Source organism: Gorilla gorilla, chromosome Y (assembly GCF_029281585.2).
Source record: "Gorilla gorilla gorilla isolate KB3781 chromosome Y, NHGRI_mGorGor1-v2.1_pri, whole genome shotgun sequence".
In the NCBI taxonomy this organism is placed as follows: domain Eukaryota; kingdom Metazoa; phylum Chordata; class Mammalia; order Primates; family Hominidae; genus Gorilla; species Gorilla gorilla.
In genome coordinates, this window is record NC_073248.2 from 19731388 (window position 1) to 19746516 (window position 15129).

The 15129-nt window shown below is 39.9% G+C and overlaps 1 pseudogene; it reads left to right on the forward strand.

The window, feature by feature from the left end:
• Positions 1–15129, forward strand: part of LOC129530205 (centriole and centriolar satellite protein OFD1-like) — an 812440-nt pseudogene that overhangs the window by 510985 nt on the left and 286326 nt on the right.

Here is a 15129-nt window from a genome sequence, read left to right on the forward strand (position 1 = left end):
GAGGTGGAATTCATCTGCACCAGAAGCTGAAACCCTGCAAGGATTCTCTCAGGTCTAGGCAAATACATACTCCGAGTTCCACGGTTCCTCCCTGAGAATGCTATACTCACAGGGGCATTCCAAAGGACTTCTCATCCTGTGCCCTGGGCACATGGGAGGCCTACCGCCATGGTCGCCAATCCAGTGATCCGTGTGCACTGCTTTGCTGGTGCAGAGGCTCTCACAAGTGCAGTGGTGGCCGTGGTGCCTGCTAGCGGGGCTCTGGAAGCCAGGGCCTTGGCATCCGACTCCAGGGCTGCTGTGCGCAGCTAACCCTGCTGGGTATCTGAGCCCCAGTGTGAGTGTGACAGGCTAAGGGCGCTGTGGGGCTCCCCAGGAACCCTGTTCCACATAGGTGTAGGATGTGGTTCTCAGCAGGGCAAGGCCCGCAGGCCTCTCCTGGAGTTGCCCCCAGAGTCGAGGGGTGCCGGGGGTGGGGTGGGGTGGGAGGCACAGGCTTTGCTCTGTTGGAGCCTCAAGGAGGGCACCATGTTAAGGCTGGAGGCTGTGCAGGAGAGGATGGCCTGTGCACAGAGCAGGAAGACAACCCTGGGGGAAGAGGCATGCTAGTGGGGGATGACATCATCGCAGAGATGGAGGTGGTGGCCAAGGAGGAGGCCAATGTGGAGCCACAGCAGGAGGACCTGCAGGCACAGCCTGGCCCTGGCCCCAGTACGCCCCGGCCAGCAACAGACTCGCTGGACGTCCTTCACTTGGAGCTCGGCTGCGTGAATGTCCCAGGCCGCAGGGCATCCCCGGCTTCTGGGCCAGAGCCATATCCTTGCAGCTGCCAATTCGGGATGGTTGGCAGCAGGGGATGGGCGCCGAGCTCCCGGGAGCGGAGGTGGGGGAAACAAGGTGGTAGGCACTGGGGGTCAGCCAGGATTCAGGGCATGGGGGACAACAAGGGGAACCGAGAACAGGCTCATGCAGATAGGAGGGCAGCTTAATTGCATGTGCCCTGAGGGCATGTGGTAGGGACAGGAAGCCAAGCACAGCACTCACCAGGGAGAATAGCAGCGCCAAGGACCCATCATAACAGCAGAAAGTTGAAGGATACGTTTCACTGGGAAAGTCGCTTGAGGAAGTGGAGTCTGCATGCCCACGCCAGCCATGGAACTTCCCTGCTACCCGTGCCTGTGTCCAGCAAACTCACCCCAGAAACACATGGTGCTCAAGACTCGGTGTCACTGTGCACGGGGATGCTGTCCTATGTAAGGCAGGCACTATCTCCCCAGACACAATTTCTTCCCGCTGCCAGCGCTGCACCCAAGGTGTTTAGGCCCTGAGTATATATAAGCTCCCTTGAAACCACTCGAGCTCCATGGGGAGAGCCAGGCACTGCCCCGTAGCTACTTCTACCCACAGCGGTTCCCTGGGGTGGACACGTGCACCCCTCAGGGAGACCCGGAGAAGGAGAGACCACACACCCAGACAGCAGCAGAGCCTGTCCAGCACCCAGCACAGGAGGGCCTCCTGCAGCTCAGAAACGCTGAGCAAGTAGTCGCCGCCTCACACAACACCACCCCGCCCCCAACCCCCTGCCCACTTCTTCAGTGCCAGCCCTTGGTCAGAGCAGGTTGTCTGGGCCTGCCTCCACCCACCACCAAGACCACTACAGCTGTGATGGTGCCCTCCACGCCAGACAGAGACAGAGGACCTGGAAGGGAAGGTGCCCTGCCCCACACTCTCCGTGCTCTTGCAAAGTTGCAGGGTGTTTCCTTGCACGCCCACCCAGTCATCTGGCGGCTCCTTGACCAGAGGCAGATTGTGCGGCACACCCAGATGTTGGCCGGGATCACAAATGGTGATGAAGTCCTGCTAAGCTACGTGATGGATTTGCAGGTCAGGCTAAGGAACCTGAGTCTTCGGGAGGGGTCTGGTGTCTGGGTCAGGTTGAGATACCCCTGGGACCCGGGGGTGTCTCAGTGAGAGAGTTGGGAAGGAGCTTCACCCCAGCTAACAGGTCACCTCACCCCAGCTACATGAAATGGTCCTTTGAGTACGTCCTCTTTCTCCTTCTTGGCCAGGGAAGGGGAGGAACGTAACTATCCCGGGTACGGGAGGCAGGATGAAGTTTTCCTTTTATCACTATCTTTACTTCCACAATGAAGTGATCATTCAGGAGTATTGCCTTGGCATCCTCGGTAAGGAGCGCCTCCCAGCATGGTAGGGGAGCTGGTGTGTGGGAGGGTAGGTCTGCCATGAACCTTCCTGACTCCTCTCTCTGCAGGATACAGGATGTCTCATTCCACTGCAGTCTAGTGGTTGTGGGATCATGAAGGTCAAGCCTCCAGCTGCAGGCTGTACAGCTCCTACCTGACCTTCTTCAGCTGGTTGGCTGACCATGACTGCCCAGGTTCTGGCAGGATTGCTTAGGTGAGCGCCAGGTAGGGCATCATGGGAAAGGAGCTTGCTGGTCATTCGTTGGCCTCTTGGGAATTGGCTTTGAGCCATGACCTGAACTAACCTGTACCCACTTCTGCAGTCCCCTAGATCATCAGCCAGGGCCTGTAGCTCAATCCCCTGCAGTACTTCTCCAGGGAGGGAGGCCATTAGAGAGTGAACAGAGAGGAGGCCAGGTGAGCAGTCTAGGGCTGGGGACTGAGAGGCCGTTGATTCCTGGAGTTGTGCCCCACATGGAGAAACCAAGCCTCACGGAGGTGACTGCAGTGAGCAATCCCACGTCATCCATGGGCTGGCGGAGAAATGGCCATCAAAGAACTGTAACACCCACATTTTAGGACTGGGGCACCTTAAGCCACCTAAGAGGAATAAGTGTCTATGGTCATTGGGTGAGAAGCAAGGCTCAAGTGGTAGCTGTCTCATCATCCCTCACCGGCTGAGGCCTGAGGCCGGCCACCACTTGGAGCTCAGTTTGGGCTCAACCAGGGCCCTCTCACCCTCCACCCAGATATCCTCCCAAGGCCCCTCTCTATGTCTTCCCTGATGGGCTGTCCCACGCCCATCATTTTTTGTTACAATGATCCCAGGCTTCCCTGAGATGCTTTCTGCCCTCTGCCATCATCACTCACACTGCCGTGCCCCGCCCTGCCCCACCAGACAAGAGAGGCCATTACACAGGGAATCTGGACAAGCACACTGGGCTCACAGGAGAGGAAATGTGAAGAGACTGCAAAATGGATGAGCCCTTCATTGTGTGTCCAGGGAGGGAACCTGGCTGGGAATTAAGGCGACCTGAGTAGTGGTGTGGACACCCAGTGTTACTTATCATGATGAAGACCTGCTTTGTCACATCCCCTAATATTAATGTGGAAGTTATTTTCTTGGAATAGTGTAACAATGAGTACAAAGCAATAGTGTTTGTTCAGATTTGTGTAGAAATACTGCAGATGCGTCCATTTTCCGTTACAATTCTTATGTGAGACTTGCAAGTGTTTATTGAGTTTTAAGATACATTTTGATTGTTCTGCCCTTGGGAAATTTTATGATCATATTTGCACTGTAGAGACATGGAATCCAGAAAAGTTTTGAGTGACTTTCAGCTTCTTTTAGAGTACTTACTTGAAATTTTGTTTTTTTTTTTCCGTATAGTTCTCTTCAGTTTATTATTTTCATTTTATATGCAAGGTGATAAATTTGTTTTATTTGCTTTTTGTGGAAACTTTGTTTTAATGTACTTTTTGTTTTCTGTTAGATATGTGAGTTTAACTGTGAGTACAAAATTTTTATTTTCATTTTTTAGTTGTTTTGGGGTGTCTGTGTGTGTTTGGAGGAGTATTGCTCTGTCACCCAGGCTGGAGTGAAGTGGCAGGATCTTGCCTCAACCTCAACCTCCGCCTCCCAGCTTCAAGCAATTCCCCTGCCTCGGCCTTCTGAGGAGTTGGGATTACTGGTGCATGCCACCATGTGCAGCTAATCTTTGTATTTTTAGTCAAGACTGGGTTTCACCATATTTGCCAGGCTGGTCTCCGACTCCTGATCTCAAGTGATCCACCTACTTTTGCCTGCCAAACTGCTAGGCTTACAGCGTGAGCCACCATGCCCAGCCTCATTTATTTGTTTATGTATTAGAACCCTGGTTCTATTCTCTTTATGTACACACATTTTAGAGTGATTGAAAGAATGTATTTTATTTATTTAGTCAATAGTAGAATTTTAAAAGTAATGTTTTTATTCAGTGAATACAGTATTGTGAATAGGTTAAACCTTGTATAGTATTGTCATTCTGTCTTTCATAAATTTTTCAAGAACTCTGATACTGTTTCCATCACCCCACCCCCGAGGAGAACATGCAGATAGTTCCAAACAATTGTGGAAGTGAATGGGTATGAACACATAATTTGAAGGCCAGGTGGTGTGGCTCACACCTGTAATCCCCACATTTGGGGGGCCAAGGCTGGTGGATTAACAGATGTCAGAAGTTCAAGACCAGCCTGGTCAACATGGTGAAACCCCATCTCTACTAAATATTCAAATTTAGCTGGGTGTGGTGGCAGGTTCCTGTAATCCTAGCTATTTGGTCGGCTGAGGCAGGAGAATTGGTTGAACCTGAGAGGCAGAGGTTGCAGTGAGCCAAAATCAAGCCACTGCACTACAGCCTGGGTCGCAAGACCAAAGCTTTGTCTCCACCACCCCACACCCCCCCAAAAAAGCATCAAATTTACATAAACATAATTATCTTAAAAGCCAGCATAATTTTAATTTTATTGTAGTCATCAGTTTCAGACATTGTTTATTTTGGAGAAGTGATTACAGAAACTAGAAAAATCAAAGCCTGATGAGAACCTTTAAATTAACCACACTGCACAAGCCCAAAGCTGAAAAACTAAGGTGTTTATAATAGCCCAAATTCTGCATTTTCTCTCTATTGGGCAGTGTAATATTGCACATATGAAAAAAAATGCAGTGTTAAATAAAAAGTAGTGGAATTAAGAGGAGTCATTGCTTAGTGAATTAAAACAACACACAAATTGAGAAGAAAAGACAGTGATAGAAAATATATTGTCTATTGATTTCATTCACAATAATTTTCATTTTTGTGTATTAGGATTAAATAGTACCATTATCATAATATCATTTTGTATATTGTCTTCTAACATGTAAGTGGTTTTTATTTTGTAGATTTGGAAACCTGATCAAAGATTCTTTATACATTTTATGTTTTCCAAAATTTCTAGCTAATAGCTAGCTAAATGCTAGTTGCCTGAATGCCTCTCACTAAGTTGTTTGTCTTTTCCTATTACATTTAATATGAACCTGGTTTGTAGTTTGTTGGCATCTTTACTAAATCTACAGGTGTTGAAGTTGTTCAGATTTCAGTCATGGATCCTCTTGGGTTTTCTCAAGGCTAAAACACCCTTTCTATGCTGACCATTAAGAAATTCTCAACTTCAGGCCAGATCTTTGTTCTACCTTCAGACTTGGCAAGTCCAACTGCATGCCTTACATCTCCACATACCAAAACCAGACCTTCATTTCATGCCCAAAACATGTTTCCTCCTACAGTCTTCCACTATTTCAGAAATTCACAGCACCAAATACCGTGTATTTCAAGCTAGAAATGTAGAGGATGATCCTTGAGGCAGCCTTTTCTCAACGACTCTTCATCATTTACATCCAACTCTTCACAGGTTGTGTGTCCTCTCCAAGAATTACATAGTCTTAGTAAGTAAAGGGTGGCCCCTAAGTAACCCTCAATCGTCCAGTTTTTTTTTTTCAATTCACACCAGTTTCTCTACAGAACAGCTGGAGCTCTACAATGTCAATGTTGGAGTAAGTACCATTCTCTGCCAGTATTACCATTTTATTTATGATGAGATAAATGATCCTTAAAAATGCCCACACAAATCTATACTAAGTAACACAATTAAATGATGTCTTTGTTTTACAGAAAAGTACAAGGCAAATGGAACCAATTGTTATTATATGATCTTTGTAAGTACACACACAGGTACTAGATATTTTAGACCCCACTTCATATATCTGAAATTTGACTCTCAAAGTCACTAACTTCTCTTAAAGTCTAATTTCAGATTGCAAAACTACCTCTTTCCACAATATTGTGCTATCTCCCTTTAAGAACCAGCTGGGGATCTTTTAGAATAAAAAATATAATTTTCTTCAACATCTCCTAGCTGAGCCAAAATCAAATTTTCTGTGGAGAGGTTGGTATGCACAATTTTGCCAAAACTTTTACAACTTTAAGCACAGCCATGCTTCAGTGGCCTACCTGTTCATCCAATACCTGCACACATGCTTTAACATAGAAAAATTTGAAAGTTAATATGAGTATTAACTCTTTTCATTATAGACAATGACATCTGAAGACGCTTTCCAATCTTCCTTGAGTATATGATATTCAAAATGTCAGTACAGTCTCCAAAATGTCAATGTAATCTTAGTAGCAGTGGATCATTACAGAAGATAATTTTGCCACAGTGGTCAAATATTTTTGTTAAATACTGCTATTTTATAGCCATACATAGCATTAACTGACACATGTTGTATAGCTAGAAAAATGATCCTAAAGAAAATCTTCAGAAATAGGTTTCATATATTTTGCTAAATTGCAAACTAACAGGTTAATTACTACCGTGAAGTGCTAGACAGTTGGAGTAGTATTTACCAAGAATGAAAAAGAAGATAGGGCCATATGAATTGAGAAGGCTGCGGTTAGGAAAAGATATCATATTTATTCCTGACTCCTGGCTCGATATTCTTTGTGTGTGGCTTATTTTTTTTTATTGTTGTTGTTCTGTTTTTGATTTTTTTGTTGTCGTTTTACTTTCTGTTATGTGTCAGATCAGTTTCACAAACATCCTCAAATAATTACATGGGTCATAAATAAAATATATACCCAGAAACTTATAGCTATTTTCCTTCAAAATCCTGGTTCAATCACCTGGAATGAGACCTGGAGAACGAGTAATTCTCACAAGTATGCTAAGTGATTATTACCAAAATGACAATTGCGAAATATTTAGACAACCATCCAGGAGCTAGGTAATCAACATTTAATAATTCGTTCTTACTGTAAGGGTAAAGGATTTTGTTGAAATGACTATTTAAATGCAAGTTTTATTAAAAAGATAGAAGTGAGCGCTTCAGTGCTTTTTAATTAGCATCTTTAAAGTATGTTTTGCTAAAGTGGCAAAATAATTTTTTCATTTGAAGTCAGCATTATGGCCTCAAATGACTTCTGAGTTAGCTTTTGGAAAATCTTCAGATGATAAATTCTAAAAACTATCTTGGGTGTTTATAAAACTCCAGAACATTACTAAGAAAAATATAAATAAAAATACCAGTATCTAAAATAATCAAAATAACTCATACAAATGTACAAGAAAAAATATATACAATCTAGCGCAGTAGAAGAAAGCAGTACAGGTAAATAATTAGATCCTTTTTAGAAAAGAGGAAAGTCAAATGACCAATGAAAAATGGCCAGATGCTTGAGCTCATTAGTAATCCGGGGATATAAATGAAAACCACATTAGGTTCTAACTTTTGTTCATTAGCTTGTCAACTATTAAAATAATAATTACTGAGTGTAGTCAAGAATGTAAGGAATGATAGTTTTTTTCCCATCAATCCACAGGACAATCTAATGATATTTAGTAAAATTAGAGTGACTAAAACCTTTATTGTTCCAATGGAAACTTTTTTAGGATAAAAGAGTACTAACATATACAAAACCATTTATTATTTAATATATTATTTCCTTACAGGCAAATTGTTTTTACTGTATGGATGGATCTATAAAATAGTTATCTTCCAAATATTTTCGAAAATGAAATCCCTTCAAAAATTTAAAACCACAATTGTATATCTTGAAGCAAAAGAGAAAAATAACGTCTTTAAATTTATTATTTAAATATTAGAAATAGTAGGCAGAATAACGATTCTGGAACATATTTATATGAATTAATGTGTTTCTTAACAATAATTATACATAGTTCTTTTCTGGAAAATGCATTTCTTTTAATTTTATATTGATTTTTAAATAAAGTTACTTGCAAGCTTTTCCAAAGTTGCTTCTTGTTGTCACCAATGAAAGTTATCACCAATGTTTAGCATTTTAACTGAACATTAAAAATCATTTATCACACATTGTTCAATGTTTTATTTCTTTTTTTTTTTTTTTTTTTTTGAGACGGAGTCTGGCTCTGTCGCCCAGGCTGGAGTGCAGTGGCACAATCTCAGCTCACTGCAAGCTCCGCCTCCCGGGTTCATGCCATTCTCCTGCCTCAGCCTCCCGAGTAGCTGGGACTACAGGCGCCCGCCACCACGCCCGGCTAATTTTTTGTATTTTTAGTAGAGACGGGGTTTCACCATGTTAGCCAGGATGGTCTCGATCTCCTGACCTCGTGATCCGCCCGCCTCGGCCTCCCAAAGTGCTGGGATTACAGGCGTGAGCCACCGCGCCCGGCCTCAATGTTTTATTTCTGACACAATAGAATTCAACAGCTTTATTTTGTTTGCAATGATTGATTAAAAATTTAAACCATTTTTTAATTTAATTTTCTATTTGAAACATCTAAATGGCATTATTCAATTATTTGGAATTTCTTCTGTAGCTAATGGAGCTAACATGCTAACAATTACTGACGCATATTTCTTAAGTGCAGAAAACTTAGAATTAACATGTACACAATTGATTTTTAAAAATAGTAATATAATATAAATAAAAAGCCAGGCATCTCAGAATTATATGCTTAATTTTTCCGAATTCACACTCTAAACCTGTGAAAATGTCATCTTCAGGCATAGTTCTCTTAGCCTAACTAAGTATTATCTTCTGAAATAGCAGCTGCTTTTTCCCTTCAGCCCTCTGTATTCTGGATTTCAGGATATCACTTTTAGCCTGTGGTCCCAACATGGACTACAAGGCTTCATGATTACACCATGTGTTTATTGGCACTCTTTAACCCATAATTTGATTGAAAGGGAAACTGAGTAGTTTTTAATTAAATACCTACTTGCATTTTTAGGCCATTGCTGCTGAAACAGATTTTTTTAAATAGTCATTAGCAAACAGCCCATAAATAGGTAGTTGTAAGTATATAAGAGATGAGAAAACCACTGTGGCCAGACGAATCGACTACTTTCTGTTTGCTAAGCTTCTATTTCCAGCACTTAATTTACATATATCTAGCCTATTATTTCCTTCATTTTCCCAAGACCTACCATATGATGACCCGAGAGTGTCATGTAAGTGGACCACATAGGAAAAAAAAAAAACTATGTCAGATACTTCTTCCATCACCAGGCAAGACTGGAAGAAACTACTCATCCCCAGCCACTACTGACTCAGTGCATATTTATTATCACTCAGTCTGCGGCATGCTGCCCTTGAAAAAGTAGCAGTATCTGTGTTTTGCATGAACTGTTTCAGGAAGATAAAGTTGATTTTCAGATTTATCTCCCTACTAAAGTCATCATTCTGCTAACATTTTATTCTTCTCATATACTGATAGAGGCCTGACAATAGTTGTAATTATTAAACAAAATGAACATTTAACACATGCTTGCTGGTTCTAATCAATGTAACTTATAATAATACTTCATTAAAAATGAAAAATCTAAGAAAAATCTAAGACATATGCTAAGCCCATTAGCATGGATCAACAACAGTAATAAAGTGGTAGTCCAGGGAGCCAGTGAGAATATTTCATCCCCTCAAGGTTAAAACTGTACACACACTGCAGTCCAGCCATTCTTCTAGCATATTCATTAGAAACTCTCACACATGTGTACCCAGAGGCATAGGGAAGGTTTTTCATTGTAGCATTTCAATAAACACATCATGGAATATGAGAATTCAGTAGACTGATAACTATGCCATCAATAATGGCAACTCTCAACAAAAATGTTAACAGAATAAAATATGTGAAATAATACCTTATTCACATAAACATTAAAAAGTTATAAAATACCAGTATTATTTAGAAATAAATATTTTAATAGATTTAAAAAATATGAAGGTAATACCAAGTTCATGATAATGGTGCCTCAGGAAATGGAAGTAAGGAAATGAACCTGAGGGCATATATTCCAATTACAACCAGAGGTAATGTAAATAGAACATGGAATATCTTAATAGCTGTTATTTTTAAGTGGGTTAAATTGGTATTGTTATATTATTTTCTATTTGTATATTTTTTTAAATTTTACTCAAAAACAAAATAACTTTATAATGAACAATATACTGTTTACATTGGAATCACCTTGTTAAGTAATTGCTTTAAAATTCCCCTGTCCCCAATGCCACTTCCAAGGAATTAAGAAAATTAAAAATTAGAACATGTGGTATTTTTCAAAGAAAAACATTTTACATGTATGAAATAAAACATATCACCAGCACATCACATTTTTTGACTCATTATCCATGTAAAAACATGTAGTAGGAGGAGAAGGACATAGGCAGAATTTCACATATCGGTACAGGAAATAATTGTATGTTTATATAAAATACCTTCTTAAGACATACTAGTGGCCAAGAAACATAAGAAAAGTGCTCAACATCACTGATCATCAGAGAAATCCAAATCAAAATCACAACAAGATACTATCTCATACACAGTCAGAATGACTGTTATTATTGAAAAGCCAAAATAATAAAAAGGAGAATAATGTGGGCAAGGTACCAGGGAAAAAGGAACTCATACACTGGTGGTGAGGGTGTTCAGTTACTGTGGAAAGCAGTCTGGGAATTTCTAAAAGAACTAACAATAGAACTACCATTCCACCCAGCAATCCTATTACTCAGTATATGCTCAAAGGAAAATAAATCATTAAAGCTACCAAAAGACACAAGAATTCTCATATTCATCACCATAGCGAAGACATGGCATCAACATAGGAGCCCATCCATGGTGGATGGGATAAAGAAAATGTGGTACATATGAACGCTGGAATAGTACGCAGCCATAAAAAGAACAAAATCATGTCCTTTGCAGCAACATGGATGCAGCTGGAGGTCATTAACCTAAGCAAATTAACGAGGAAACAGAAAGTCAAATATTGAATATCTGCACTTATGAATAGGATCTACAACTTGGGTGCACACAGAAATAAAGATAGGAACACTAGACACTGGAGACTTCAAAGTGGGGACAGAGGGAGAGGGGCAGGGGCTGAAAATCCTCCTATCGGGTACAAGGTTCACTATCTAGGTGATGGGATCAATAGAAGACTAAACTTTAGCATCATGCAATATACCTTTGAACCAAGCCTGCACATGTCCTCTGAATCTATAATAAAAATGGAAATAAAAATAAAAAACATTATTAAAGGAAATGATATATTACATTATAGAATTGACATTATTGCAGGGCTACATAATGGAAACATGCTAATAAAATCTATATAAGCTTTATGGAAACAGTGAAAAGTCTCCTGAGTGTCTTTAAAACTATAAAAATGGGATGGCTACCTTTATGCAAATTAACTGGACTTTAGTTGCACTAATTAAAAGAGCAACAGCTGAGTCAATGAAATGATAATAGACAAGTTACAATTGATGTCAAAATTCTACCTTATTTTATTACTTTTGAAATCATATCCCAAGTTTTCTTCTATTTTGAGAAACATCACTCTACATATATATACAACAAAGATTGCTTTGGCAGATTAGCACAATTTTAATGGAGCAAATTTCATCTTCAAATCTGATAAGCACTTTCCAACACTGTTGGTAAAAACTGTCCATCAGGCTAGACACACATTTCAAAGAGCCTGTGAGGCTGCAAATCACTTATGCTTCACTCTCATTTTACCATGATAATGCATAGCACTTACACAGTGTTTCTAAGTTTGAAAGAGCCTAGGAACTTTAATTAATCCTTAAACTACTGAGTGAGAGAGTCATCAGAAGCTCCTTGAAGATATCATTTAACTGTATAATCCACTTTTGCTTAAATGTAATTCAGTATATGTGCCGTGTTGTGTTTTCCTAGCTTTCTATTTAAACCTTCAGAGAAATAATATTTATCTGTGACTATATGATGCATAGGCATCTACGATGTCTGCCACTAAAAGCTAACAGACATATGTACACCCAACACATGAAAAACATCTGGTACATTCTGCTGTATTTTCTTTTCTTATTCATTTCATATCTCATTTTCATGTATTCCAGAGTGGACTTCTTAGATTTGAATAGGCTAAAAATTTTAAATGAGGGATATACAATTCTCTTGTTAATTTTTATAATAAATTTAGTTTTTTGGAAAGTGTGTTAAAACTAAATGCTTATAATTATGCTGAATATAAAAGAATATCATATGTGAAAGCTTCACCCAAATGAAAGAATATTTAACTATTCTATTTAGAATTATCTCTAATAGGATTTCCTTCTCTGCAGGTAGCTGGCTACAGAGGTCTACCAAAACAAATCTATTTCTGCAGTAAATACCAACACTGGCTTACTCAGGAAAGAACTCTTTCAGTCTGCAAAGCACAACACTTCTTTTCCCTGAGAAGGATAAATTCTTACACAGTTTTACTCTTCAACTAAAATTTCAAGTAATCATTTTCCTTTTTATTACAAAGGAAATCTGGTTACTTTCGAATTACTTGCATGAAATCAATTCTCTATAACTATATAAAATTACATAGACATACACACATGCATACAAAAGAAACAGTACAACTGGAAGACCAACAAATGTGTACATGTCTTCTGTTTTAAAAAACTTTCTACTGTATTATTTGCATTAAGGTGATGGTTGTAACTCAATCAATGACCTATTTTAAATGAGTGCCTACGATATGACTGGAGAAAGTTTGTACAATGCAAGAAACATCTCCCTATGCATACACTTTATTTGTAAATACATTTATACTGTATAGGTAAAATGGTTAACTTTGTTGTCAAAGACTGATACTGGCTAAACTTTTGTTTTCTAATATATTCTTCTTTAATTTTTTCCAGAATGTTTTGAAATATTGTTCATATATTTACTCTAATTTCATCTGGAAAATGGAGAAAGCTATTTTTTTTCCTATAAGTTTATCATCTCCTGAGGGTCAAACTTGTCATGAAAGGAGAGTTACATCTGCTACTCTTACATTATGACCAGACTTTCCACCAATAGATTATAAACGTGGAAATTTCTGCCTACTTAAAGCCACTGTTCTACAGAAAGCACTGTAACAGTCTGAGATTGAACCCTAAGGATTGGCCTTGGGAACTTTGAGACTTTGGTCAACTAATTGCTAAGGATGTTCTCTGTTGCAAGAGTTATTGACTCTTTAGTCAAACACTCTATCATGGAAAATATAACCTTGTGGGTCATTTGGTTATGAGGTGGTAAAAAGTAATAAAAATATTCCTGGAATGCAGATAGCCAGAACTATAGGTCTTCAAGGAAAAGTACTCTCAATAACAATGTGAAAGTTTGTCTACATTTCCATTTCCACATTATGATAATTATGCCACAATATGTAACATTTCTGTAAATTATTTCTGGTTTTGAAAATCTTTACTTTTGAATGTGGATTTATCTTTAAAAATTAATAATGTTTCATAGGACTATTTGCATGTATAAATTATGCAACATTTTATGGGAGCTCATACATGGACATCTCATACAAAGCAAGTGATGAGACATGTTTGAGATGCATTAGGGTGGATGAAGAGGAAGCACTGTTTCTACTCTCTGGGTCTCTAGTTTCCGATAAGACAAACTATAAAATAAAATAAGAGTTTAAAAAAGAGTGACTCAATCTTTTGTATCTGATTGTTGTTTTGTATCCTATAAATGCTTTACGCTATATCTAAGAGTTAAAACATTAGATGTTGGTCTTTAGGACACCAAGTGGAGGTGGGAGGACACATGCAGTTGCTGCCGGGGGAATCTTATCCAACGAAAGAAATCAATAACAGGCAGCTGAATGGGCAGTGGTCTAGTGCCAGGTGTTTAGGTGAGACTTGTATAAGTTTCTCAGAAATTATCGAAAGTATTTGAGGGAAATGAAACTTGTGTAGCAATGCTCTTTAAAAAAAATTAGCTAAGGAACATCCTATAGTGTCCTGAGGAAAAAAGTGAGCAAGGCATGTAATTTGAGACAGGAAAAATACTAGGTGACTGCAGGAGCATAGCAAATCTCAGGCAGCTGTTTCACATGACTAACAAAAATATACTATGAAAATAGCTGCATAAACTAGGACTTGATAAGACTGTGGAAAACCAGGGTGTGGGCAAAGCTGGCTAGGAACAACTGGAGCCAGCATGGTGTTGAATTTCAGCTAGATTTCACCTTCCAGGAAGCAAAAAAATTCACTGCTACTACCTTGCAGCTCTGCTACTAGCATGCAGCAGAGCAACTGATTAAACGCAGCAACTGTCTAACTATGGCTACTTCACAAGTGAAAACTAGAAATCCCTGTTGGTTTAATTCATGTTTACTTTTTCTGTTGTATGAAGTAAAAAACATTCCTTACTAACACAATATTTCATTGTTTTCCTTATTCTCCACCATTTATTTTCTTCTCACATTACTTATAGTTTGTAACTTATTTTGTCAAATATATGCAATGAGGTAACACTGCAGGATTATAGAAAGCACACTGCATTGGAAACAGACTCATACTGAAAGGAGAAAACGTCCCTTATCCCCTCCCCCTCTGGGCACGCAATGAGGACAGGTTGTGGGGCTCTGATCCCAGGCAGTATCTAGGGATAAATGTTCACAGCTCCAGAATCCCCAGCGGTCATGTGTTACACGGTGTTGTTTTATTCATCCATCTGTAGGTGGCTTGTGTTAGTCAGCTCCATCAGACACCCTGTCTTACTGGAAAGACAGAGAGCTATCTCAATTCAGGGGTTTCTTGCCTTGGTGAACCTGAAGAAATGGTTCACAGGTGGGCTTAGAGAATAAGTGCAAGGTTTCATTGAGTGGAAGTTCTCAGCAGATAGATGAGGACCCAGAAGGGAGATGGAGCAGGAAAGTGGTTTTCCCTTGGAATGGGGCAGCTTAGGACTCTCCTCCCACAGCCTGGCAGAACTCCATGTTCTTCTGCGGTGGATTGCCTGCTGCCTCTGTCCTTGTGCTCTCCTTCCTCCAGTGTCTTCTCGAGGTCCAGTTGCTGTGTCTTTTTCTGCTGATGGTTCCTCTCGACGC